Raw genomic sequence first — 12,202 nt, 5'->3', positions numbered from 1 at the left:
TGACCATGAGATAGCTCTTTTCCTCTTTCACCTGGTTTTCTCTTTTTTTGCAATTTTATTTCAAGGTATTGGAAAATTCTTTGTACCCCAGAGCAGCAGGACAAAGACAAATTTGTCTTGATACTTGAAGGGGCACAAAGAATGTGGAATTCAGCTCCTATATGGTAAAATAATGTGCCCTGAAATACCAGCAAGATAAGACAGATGTGATATTCTGTGTGCAAGAGACAAATTCATCATTAAACAACAAAAATCACAAAGATGTTTTTGTCCTCTGATTTTGACAGCTGCAGTTTGTCTTTAGATAGTCATGATGAAATGTTCTAGCTAAAGGTATCCATATGCATATTTTTAAAAAACCCTTTAAACAGGCATTAGAAATCTCTCACCATGCTATTTAGTCTTTGCTGAGAATTGATAAGTCCTGCTGAGCTTTGCTTCAGTTTTGATATGTCATAAGTGATGTGTAATTTGTTTTAGAAACTGACGAGCTCTCAGATGCGTGCTGGTTTTGGAAGGAGTGTAAATTAAGATGTCTGATGAACATGTGGCTACTTGTGCCTCTTCTGCTGTACAAGTCAGTAGCAGAAATGCTCTTCTGGCAACAATAGAAAGTGCTGAATTGGTTTGTAATGTTTGCTTAATGACAAGGGGAGAGAGAAGGAAGGTTTGGACTCCTGTGGGGAAGAGGATGCTTTTGGCAAGAGGAGTGATTGCATTTCAGAGCTGGTTTTCAGCAGGACTGTGGGTGGCACAGGCAAAGCTTTTCACAGGAGACTGGGCAATATCCCCTATTCAGCCTCTGATGCTGCTCCCCTCGCCAGGGCTGCTAAGGAATTGGAGATATGGTCAGATTTATGCAGTCTGTCAGAGAATCACATTTTATCTCTTTCTTGTCTCCACACAAAAGCCCTTTGTCTCTGCTGGTTTGTCCCTTTCTTCCAGTGCACTGCCATCAGTCCTGAGTGGGAGAAGTGAGCTCTGGGTGCGCTGGATGCTGGGCAGCCTCACCAGGCAAGAGGAGAGTCCATGGAAGCTCCTCACCTCAAGACTTAATTTGGGTTTCAAACATGAGCACTTGCAAATGATATAAAATCAATCACCTTAATTCCAGTGTAAGCTACAGTCTGACCCAACATTTCCTTTCTCTTTGATGTCTCTTCAACAATGACAGAGAATAGACCAAACCTTTAATTCCCTTTTTTGCTTTTCCATATTTCTTGAGTATTTCAGTGTGCCATAGGCTGCATCTTTGGATCTCTATTTACTTTTAAAATTTCACACTGCTATGACATGTAATGAGTTTCTTGCACTTCAAGTCTTGAATCAAGTCAAATCCTGCTTTTGCTTAGCATGTTCTATAAGTGCCAGATAAGAAAGCAACTATTATGGCTCAACCTCTTTTTAGTTATGGATCCAATAGTGACAGTCAAGAGAAATGAGAAAGTTTATATTTGACCCCATATGTTGTGAATATCTCTAGTAAGCTCAAATACCAAGATAATAGCAGCTTCTCAGAGTATCTATTCCTGGTCTAGTCTGCACATTAATTTCTGGGAAAGGTAAAGAAAATTATTTTCTTCATAGGTTTTTCTAGGGCTAGAGTGATTTATCTACTTTTAATTCAAGAAGCTGGAACTCTTGGACAGGGATGGTCTTGAACCACCCTCAAAAGATCACTAATGAACAATGTGAGCAATGGAGAACAAGGAAAAGAATGAACAAGAAAAGAAGAGAAAACAAAGGAAATCATTGTTATTATTACCTTTCATTAAAATTATTACCTCTTATTACCTTTTATAACAGTATATGCCTGATGAAGACTTCCAGAGTTAATTACAGATCTTTAGTACACAACCTCTCCACACACTTCACAGCAATTTTTCATATCCAAATGTAGAGAATCCTTATACCTGCATCTTTTCTTAGCATAGAGCAACAGTGTACTTCAGACAACAGGGACACCACAGGGATACTTGATTTCATCCCATACATTCACAGGCTAGGAATGAGATTAAATGGACTAGGTAAAACATTAATTTCCACGAGTTTGTTACTTAATTACCATCCCAAACTGCTGCAAGATCATCAAGCATGACGAGGGATAAGAAGGAAAAAAGTTATCTTCTGTATTTTACATTCAGCAGCAGCCACACTGTGTTTATCTACAGTAAAAATGCTTGTGCATCTGCTTTCTTCCCAAGGCTTCAATGCATACTAATTATTTTTCCATGTATATTAACTAGGATTTTATAGCTTTGGTGCTTTGTGCAGTGTTTCAAATCTTTATCCCATAGCGTTTCTCCTATCTTGCTTGCTTGCTTAGAGCTGGGAATATTTTTTTTTTCATAAAAGTCTGGTGCAAATTCCTTTTTGTGCACAGGCAGAGTCTTATAAGTTTTCTACTACAGCACAGTGCAAGGACCACAGTGCTTAGAGGAGCCTGATGTTCCCTGGGTGAAGTGAAATACCAGAGTACAGCACACTGAGGGGAATTGCCTTTGTTTAGGTGTTTCCTTTGTCTCCAACCACAGGCTGGACAGGTCCCTCTGCGAGTGTCAAGGGATTCCTTGCAAGCCCCCACACTGATGATTAACCCTAATGTCACATATATTAAGTACATAGTAAAGATACTGCTGGTGTTTTACTGATAATACAGTTTTAAGCTTTGTCCTCTTTGATCTGGTTCCACTTCTCATCATTCTTTGTCTCTGCCTTGCTCTAACTGAATTCCTAGTAGTACATCATCTTTTTTGAAATAATTCAGCAGTCTTTCATGTAGCACCCTGACATTATTGGCCTCCCTTTTTTGTATGAATAAGTTTAAGTGAGAAATGTATATTTTTTTCCTGTTGTTCATAAACAGAGAAACCAAGCATACCAAGTAATGATTAAAGTCAGCAGTTTCCTCTTCTCTCTCCTCATTTAGCCAGCACAGGAAACATCCTTTTTTATATCACTACTTGGCCAAAGTAATATGTAATTCACAATTGGTATTAATACTGCATCTGACCATTACACCTTTCTTTGCTTCAGTAGTTCTTCCATGGTCCAAGGGTTGCCTTTATTAGCAGATCAGCCTGAGGACTGAGCCTGCTGGAGAACTGCAAATAGGATTCCCAGTCCCCTCCTAACTATTCTGACATATTATCCAATCTTTGCAAGCCCATAAAACTTTAAATGAGAACTACCTACAAATTTAACTTTACAATACAGTCACACTTTGCTGATTTTGAACTTTCTCCCCACACGCATGCAATTTGAGCAGATCCAGTTTTTAATTTATTGTGGGAATCAGAGGGTGAGGATAATATATTCATGCTAATGCACTCAAAGCATTTATCACTGCTAGCTAACAGCTGTAGGCTTACCTTAAAGAGCTTTTCACATTACCTGGTGCAGTGAAAGGATGGAGCTACACAGGATTTGGTTGGTCCAGTCACCCCTTTTAAAGGCAGAGTCAAAACACAGGGATTTTGTTTTAAAACAGATGCTCTCAGTCTAGGGGCACCCTTGACTGGTTGGCTCATTCAACACACAGAGCCTAAAATGAGACTGGACTCTGGAAATGCTGTAAAAGTATATGATGGGGGCTTGCCATATGTGCAATGTCCTATGGTGTTCATTCCACTTTGCTTTTTCATTACTTCCATTCCTACCTTCATTTTCTAGTCCTGCACGCTGGCCATGGTAGTCAGACAGTGTCACCTACAGTAATCTGACACTAAATTGCCTTCTTTTTGGGTAATTTGAGAGAGCTGTGGGTTTTCAGAAGTTTCTTTACCTTTGCAAAATTACTCTCACCTCCTGAAGAAGAAAGAACACTTTTAAGTTTAGGTTTGCACTAAAGATTCAGAGAGCATGTGTGGAATTCCAAGATTTCCCAAAAACTTGTGTGGTTCTGTGAGCATCTCTGGATCTTTTCACATTTTTCTTCCTCATTCTTGTGATGGGGTGATGGTTTGGTACCTTTTTAAATAATTAATTTAGGAGGCAGCAGTAAGAGGATATACAGCATTGTCGCAGACATTTTTTCATAGAAATCCTTTCTTTGGGATTTGTTCATCTTCTGGGAAGCTGAGGCCCCAGAAGAAGAATGTAGACAATTGTTATCAGCTGGTGTGGAATGCAACAGGTGCAGCGGTGATTGGGCTTCTGTGAGTGTTTGGATTTGCTGACCACTTACAGGAGAGTTTGTCCTTGCTTTCTGCTGGACACAGAACTTTTTTATTCATTCTTTTCTATGCTATTCTTAGCTTAGCAGCCTCTGCAACTTCTCTCCTTATTCTTTTTAGTATAGTTATAATGTATTATATATCACATATCAATTAATCTAGCCTTCTGATCATGAAACAAGATTCTCATCCTTCTCTCACCCTGGAGACCTTCATCAGGTTGCTGTAATACACCACATGATCAGATAAGCAAAGTAAAGGGAGCCCAATGATTATTTCAGCAGACAGAGACCATTTCTAAGAGTAACATAAACTAGAATTTTAGAAAAAAAAATCTGTAGATATTTTAGGTAGAAACATCAAGGTGCTGATATGCTGAGATATACCGCATTTACTTCTTTTGTTTGCTGAATCCACAGCTGGAATCACAGAATCATGGTCATCATGGGGTTTTTGGGTGGGCTTCTGGAAGCCTACTAGTCCAGTCCTTACTCATAAAAGAGTCAGCTAGACAAAGTTGCCCTGCTGAAAAGTGAGTAACTTCAAGGATGGAGTTTTGGATCTCTGTTCCAGTGTTTGACCACCCATTTTCCTTGTGTCTAATTTCCTGTATTCCAGCATGTCCATGGTGTCTTGCATCTTTCCACTGTCCATCTTTGTTCGTATCTTCATATCCTGCAAGTAATTAGCTTTAGACTGCAGTAGGTTCCTTTGACCTGTCTTCTTATCTGGGCTTAACAAACTCACATCTCTCAGCTCATCCCCTCTGCCAAATGCTCCATGCCCTGGACCACCCTGGCTGGCCTGTGCTGGATTTGCTCTGGGATGTCCCTGTCTTCTACTGAGGAGCCCAAAACTCACAGAGCTCCAGTTGTGCTCTCACAAGTGTTGAGCAGAGGTGAAGGACCACCCTCCTGGACCTCCTGGTTGCACTTGCACCAGCCCAGGGTGCTGTTGGTCTTCAGCATTCATTTGGTCTTCATTCATTCGTCGGTCTTCATTTCTGGGTCATGTTGAATTTGTCCGCCAGGACTCAAAGGCTTTTTTTAGCAAAGCTACTCCCTGATCAGTCATTCCTATCCTGTCTCTTGTGAATTGTGCTGTCCCATCCCAGGTGCAGGGATTTGCTTTTGATTTTGTTGAATTTAGTGAGATTCTCTACCTTACTGAGGTCCTTCTGAATGGAAGCCCTGCTCCCTACTGTATTTTACTATTCTCCCCACTTTTGTGTCATCTGAAAACTTGCTGAGAGCACCTTCTGTCCTATAATCTAGGTAATTAATAAAACTACTGGACATTATTGGTTCCAGTTCTGGCTCCTGAAGAATTAGTTTGTCTGGTTAATGGCCGCTAGGTGGACTTTGAAGTCTGGAGATGAACCTTTGAGCTGGGCTGTCCAAGCAAATTTCAAGGCTATTTACTGTCTGTTTTTCTAATCTGTATCTCTCTAATTTTGGTATAGGGCTGCTGCAGGAAAATGGACAGACCTTAATAAATCCAAGATAAACAACTTCGCAGACCTTAATAAATGTAAGATAAACACATCCACAGTTCTCCCATCATCCATGCTACCAGTCATCCCAGCTGGTAGATGATGGTAGAAGGCAATCAGGTTGGTAAAATATGATTCATTTCTGATAATTCTGTCTGGTTGTTCCCAGACACCTTCTTGATATGCCTGGAAGGAAGCAAAAATTTAAGCTTTATTTTTGAGCCTTAGTTTTAGTGTTGTTTAAGAAACTGGTACCAAAGTCACAAAATCTGGCTAAACACTGACAGAGCAAATCTACTGAGCTATTTCTGAGTAGAACCACATTTTGCTTTGTGGTAAAAGGAGTCACATAACTGCAGAGGTAACTGGAGGATTTGGCCACAACTCCAGTATGAATAATTTCAGGTTCCTTATACATACAAAGAGCCAAAGATATGCTATCAACTGATCTGAACAGATTGCATTAGCTGAGATCTGATACCTTGTATTCAAGCTTATGATATCTGTATGGCTATTGAATTTTCTGAAGTGTAAGGATTGCAGATAATTTAACTTGTAATTGTAGTCCATTCTTAATCTTAACTGCTTTCTTAGGCTGTTATATTTAAATTCATATTCAAGAACTTAATGTTCCTTATATGAATGTTTCTTTTAATTAAACAGGATAAGTGGTTGCTACTGTGAGTTAAATTCTGTACCAAACAGAAATTGGATTGTGTTATCTCTGGGTGAATGTCTTTTGAGATAGTTCCTGTTTGTGCTGCCTCATTAAAGTTGTCTAGTACATATTTAGCTGCTGGAAAAAAAAAAGAGACCTTATAAGTATTCCACTTAAACCCATTTGGTAGGGTTTTGTCACCTTGTTTATAATTATCTGTACTTTTAAAATGTCAGTGTTATAAGGTTAACAAATCCTCCTTTCTGCAGCAAGTATGTTTGAAGGAGACTGAGGGGAAAAAAAATCCTTCCTTTCCCTCTAAGTCACTAAGGTGGCACAAGCTGCTGCACCTTATCAAAAGTACTGAGAACACCTTATTAATTCCTTCAGCTTTTGCACAGCATGACTTATGCTATGGATTGTGTTCATGTGTAATCTATTCTTTAAGGCTAACACACAAGAATTCAGTGGGATTTATTTCTGTATATATGATTGTTACCTAGGTAATAGCAGCAAATGGTCTCACTGTTCTTTCATCAGAACAGCATGCACAGGTAGGGAGTAATTGTTTAGTTTACTATTGGAAAATGCCTTTTTTTTTAGATTTTTGTTTCTTTTTTTTTTTTTTCCAGTATTTTTCTAGAATCTATCTTAAGTAAAAATAACTCTGCTGCTACTTCTCTAAGTACCTCCAGGTGGAAAACATTAGAAAAAGGAAATTCAGGTATGAGGCATCTATATGTTTCAAAGGTGTGTTCATGAAAAGTGGAGTCATTCTGTTCTAGGCCTGCTCTATACCACACTCAAGTCAGAGGTGGTAAAAAATCTTTACGTTCAGATGGCCGTGCAGCAGCCTCAATAAAACAAATCCATCTACTGTCTAATTCCCAGTGAACAGAGGTTAATCTTGTCATGAGTACAAATCCTTACTTTTCCCTCCCTTGCTTTAGAAGCAAGAAGTATTTCAGAATGAGAGCAACCCAGAACTGTGGGCCATGAACCTTCCTATCAGAAGTGAGGTGGTGTTTCCTGGAGTTTCTTGTTTCTTGACGTTTCTGCTAAGCTGTGTTGGCTGGTGTGATGGTCTGCTCCTGTAGGAGGGTGAATTTTCCTCATGTCCAAGGAATTAACAACATAGTTCCTAGATCTGCCCATGCAGGTCTGTTAATATGGGGACATTCTTTCTGTATGTGGCCATTATAAAAATTTGGGACTACAGTTTTTCATAAGTGGTGCCAGGTATAAAAGCTTGCAATTCCACCTGAAGAGATCTGAAGAAACACCATTCTTTAGAAAGTGACATATGGCTTTCCATGAAAAATTCTGACTGACCTCAAGCTGAGCACCAATTATAGCTCAAGAGCATTAGGACCAGTCACTGTGAAAACTCTTTGTTGTGATGTTAAGGGTTTTATTGAAGTGGTGATGTATAGAAGGGCTGCTGTTGATGTAATATCCAGGAATAACACTCTGGCTTGACAAAACATTAGCAAAGCTCTAGTGTGGACAGCTCCTCTAATGAGCTGAAAATGAAAACACCTGGCCATTATTCATTAAGAGTTTCACAATTGTCTGGGTTTGGAAAGACAGGAGTCTGCCAAGGAAGGCAGGAACCTCCCCTGAAATGGAGAATGTAAACCCTCCCCACCCCTCCGAATTGCTATAAATTTTAAATTAAGGGGCTCTCAGGCAAAAAATATGGGAGCAGGAAATAACAGTTCTTTAATAGGGAAAGGAAAAATAAAGGATGAAATAAACAATGCAGTACACTAGAACAACATTGACAGAGTCAGAACCCAACCTGACACCCTGTGGGGTGTTGGTGGCAGTCCCATTGGAATTGTGGCTCAGCCCTCCTGCAGTGCCAGGTGTGGTTCTGCTGGAGCAAGGGGGATCTGTAGAGAAGGATGTATTCTTCCCCTGAAGATCCAGTGGAAGAAGAGACAGCTGCTGTTCCTCCAGGGAATCCCGTGGAGAAGCCGTGCTGGTGTCTCAAACACCTCTGGATTATATCTGGGTAGCAATGCTTGGCTCCTCCCTCTGGGCGGAGCATCTCACAATGGGATGCTGTAGTTCTTATCAGCCATGCAGTGACATCCAATAGCTGTTATCAGCAGATGTCCCCTCCCAAGGGAGGTGTGAATGTGGTCACTCAAAGAGAGAGATAAAGCAAACTGCCCACTTGACAAAAGACAACTGCCATACAGATGGTAATTGAAAACATCTTGCATTGCAATCTTCAACATCAGTACATCAAATAAAGTTTTACTCAGATGCCTCACTGACTACAAGCTTTCTTTATATTTACCAGAGGTAGCAGAGGTTCTGTGGTCATTCTGCAGGCAGAGACATCACAGCTGTGTAAGGCACATTTCCAGGTACTGCTAAAAGGATGGGGGTGGCCTGGACAATCAGATTAAAACTGGATAGCTGCTAATGAAGCAACTTGGTGAAGTACTCTATGTAAATTTATTTAAATACTTAACCTCCATCTCTGTTTTGGTTTGTTTTGTTTTAAGGTGAATAGAGTGACATAGATGTAGAGGAACCTTTGCTAGCTACTATAAATAGCCAGTGTGAAGATCTTTATGTGCAACTTGTATTTATATTCTTCTCTATTACATATCCTGCCTGTGCTTTTCTCCACTGCAGTCCTTACAGTGCCTCCAGCATGCTCTGTGTCATCTCTGTTGAAGGAAATGTGTTGAGTGTGGCCTTCCAGTGAGTTCTCAGAGCAGGATCCACAGATCCTGCTTCCCTGACAGAGGGCAGATTTGCTCCTGGCTTCCCCAAAAGGACCAATGGGTCCCTCCCAACTCCGAATGTTCTGTGGTTCTGGGATTCTGATAAAGCTTTCATTGTCTCAAACGATATCCCCAGGCAGATTTGTTTTTTAAGGGCACATTTTCTTTTCAACAACTTTTTTTTTTTTTTTTTTTTCTTTTTTAAAATTTCATTCTTAAGACACTCATTTGGATCTGTAGAAGCCAGATGCAATCTTATGCACTCTTTCAAAATGCTGAACAAACACCACTGCCTGAGGGAAATGCACTTGTTTGCTTTTTCCTCCTTGTAATTCCCAAATGGGGGTGATGGTGTTAAAGGACTGTGACCACTGACTGTAAACACAATAAACTCAGCTTTATCCAGCTTCTTTTTTCCTTAACTCTATTAAAATAGAAGCTTTTTCTGCCTCCCTCTGTTAAAAAATAATTGTTTTCTTGCATGCCCTTGAATATTTGGTTATTACAGTTACCCTCTAGAATGTATACACTCAATGGGACTTAAGAGAGGATGAGGAAATGTATTATGGAATTATAGTGTAGGTTTTTTCGTGTCTTGTCTGATAAGGTGACTTGTTTGTCCTTAATGAATGTTTGTTCATTAATTATGTTAGAATTATGACTTATTATAAATTAATGCATCATAGTGAATTCTCTTGATCTTTATTATCTAAGAATTTTTTGGTTTATGGCTGATTTATGACGACTCCTCAGGGTTTTCTGTGCAGTACAGTTCACTTAACTGGGAGGGTTACAAATCTCTCAGTCTGCTGCAGTGCAGTGTGGTGCCCCAAAAGTTAAGATGCATTTCAGCATATAAAAATCAATTGATAGATAACACTGGCTTTATCTGCAAGTTGGGTACTCTGCAGGTACAGAGTGGTATTATAAAATATAATTCTGGTTGTGTGAACCCCCATTTGTCTGAGTCATTCCCTTTCTCTTGCTCTGCTGTGGCCATTAAAAAAATCAATCCTAATTCAGGGTAGATCCCAAAGCATCCTGTGTAAAGCTTTCTTAAACTGGCTCTTAAAACAGAATATATGATACGCAGCATACCAACACAGTGTTGTCCTCCAAGTCAGTGGCACTTGTTATGATCACCTAATAGGCATTTTTTTCCTCCCATTGATGTGTGTTGGTTCTTCTGCAGTTAAAACACAACAATAATGAAAAACAGATCCCCCCCAAACACATTTTCTTTGGGAATCTCTCTTTCAACACTGATTGCCTTTGATTTTTATCCAGAAATTCTTACAAAATTCACTGTGTTAGATTATCAGTCTTGCCTTTCTTTTACAAGGCTTAATGGGCAATTACTTAAAGAGCTTGCCTAATTATGGATAGCTGCCTCAGCTCCCCAAATATAGCTTTAAAATTAGTGATTTCCTAATTTTATTCTAATGTTTCTTTAGCCTGTGCAAAGGAACTCATGAAGTTTTAGATTCACTGGTTTAACCCTTGACTTTTCTGTAGTTATCATAGTTTCTGTCTGGATGGTTCAACTCTCCTGATACTTTCAGTTTATTGTTGTCCTACATGACAGTTTTGGGGGTTGATGCTGTTTCGCTTTAAACAAATTCCATAAAATCCAAGTAGGAATTGTATTGGTGTCCTAACTTGTTTGGGTTTGGGTTTTGTTGTTCTTTTTTTTTTTTTTTTTTTCTTTTTTAATGCAGCACACCAGGCATTTGAGAGCTGATTTGGAACTCCTTGAAGATTTCTGACAAGGTGCAGGAGGACCCTGTGCTGCAGCAAGAAAGCCTGGGCTGCAAAAAGATGCAATCCCTGCCTTCTTTGAGCATGTCATACTCATTTATTTGTCTCTCACATGAGAGCTTGGCTCTGCTTTCTCTTCTGTCCTCACATTTTGGGTTGCTTTAGGGATACAATTCACTACAATTCAGACACTAACAGTTGTCAACAGGCTTCACCCCCACACCCAGAGTCCCCTGAATGGTTATTTGGAAAAAGGGGCCCAAACAATAGTATTAATTCATCCCTCAGAAATATCTGTCCACAGTCTCAAAAGACACACAATTAATATGGGAAGATATGGATCAAGTGTTAGAATGTATGCCAAAAATGTTTTTGATCACTGCCTGACATTACTGGATTGTTTTGGCTAATTGGTGAGTACAAAATTTATATGGAAAAGTCTGCGTACATGTACAAAATCAGATTTTATTAAAGCAGAAAAGAGACAGCTCTGAGTATGAAAGGGTTTCCTTGGGTCAAAATCAAAACCAGCAAGCTTGAAATATGGTGGGAACAACACTGTTACTAATTCCTTGTGTAAATAATTTCTCCTCTCTCTGTATCTTTTTCTTCTTCCTATCTTTGTCTTGACTTTTTAGGTTATAAGTTTATCATGAAAAAGATGTGTTTTTTTGAATATGTTTACATAACGTATCACAGGGAAATGGTGCTCTGGAAGGGCGATGGAGGATGTGGGCACTTCCCAACTCTACATTTTCATCTTTTCCATTTTGTTCCCATGGACAGGAGCTTATTCTGCATGTCTGCGTCTAGGGCCAGGTGGGAATATAAAATATCTGACAATTGCTATAATCTGGCTCTTTTCAACAACTTTGGAAACTCATCAGCAAACATTCCTAAAAATGTTCCACATTTTATTGCACCCCTGTGTGAATTCATCTGACTGCTCTCTGAGGTAAGAGCAGAAACAAGATCTCATACTTAGCCGTACCTTGCTTGACCACCTGAACCATGGAAAGAAACTACCACAAATGCAAAATGTGTGAGCTCAGGCTAGTTCCTTACTTGCCATTCTGTAGCAGGAAAGTCTCTTGGCTTTCTCACTTTACTGTCCTGTACCTGTGTTATATGATTTGAAAAAAGGAAACCCAATGTTTTGAGATTTTTGCTTTTGTCTTGAAGTAAATGATGTAACAGAAGCAGCTCTGTCCATTTTTAAACCTCATATAAATTCTAGGTATGGAAGGTGAATAGCTATATCTGAGTACATAGGGAATAATTGGTCATACAAGAAACCATGTGTTATCTATGGTTAAAACCTTCCATACTTCATAATGATATTAAATTCTTCCAATTTAACTTAGAAAAGGAAGGA

Source organism: Melospiza georgiana, chromosome 2, assembly GCF_028018845.1.
Source record: "Melospiza georgiana isolate bMelGeo1 chromosome 2, bMelGeo1.pri, whole genome shotgun sequence".
NCBI classification, from domain to species: Eukaryota; Metazoa; Chordata; class Aves; order Passeriformes; family Passerellidae; genus Melospiza; species Melospiza georgiana.
The sequence above is the reverse complement of the archived record's forward strand: the minus strand, read 5'-3'. Positions refer to the sequence as shown.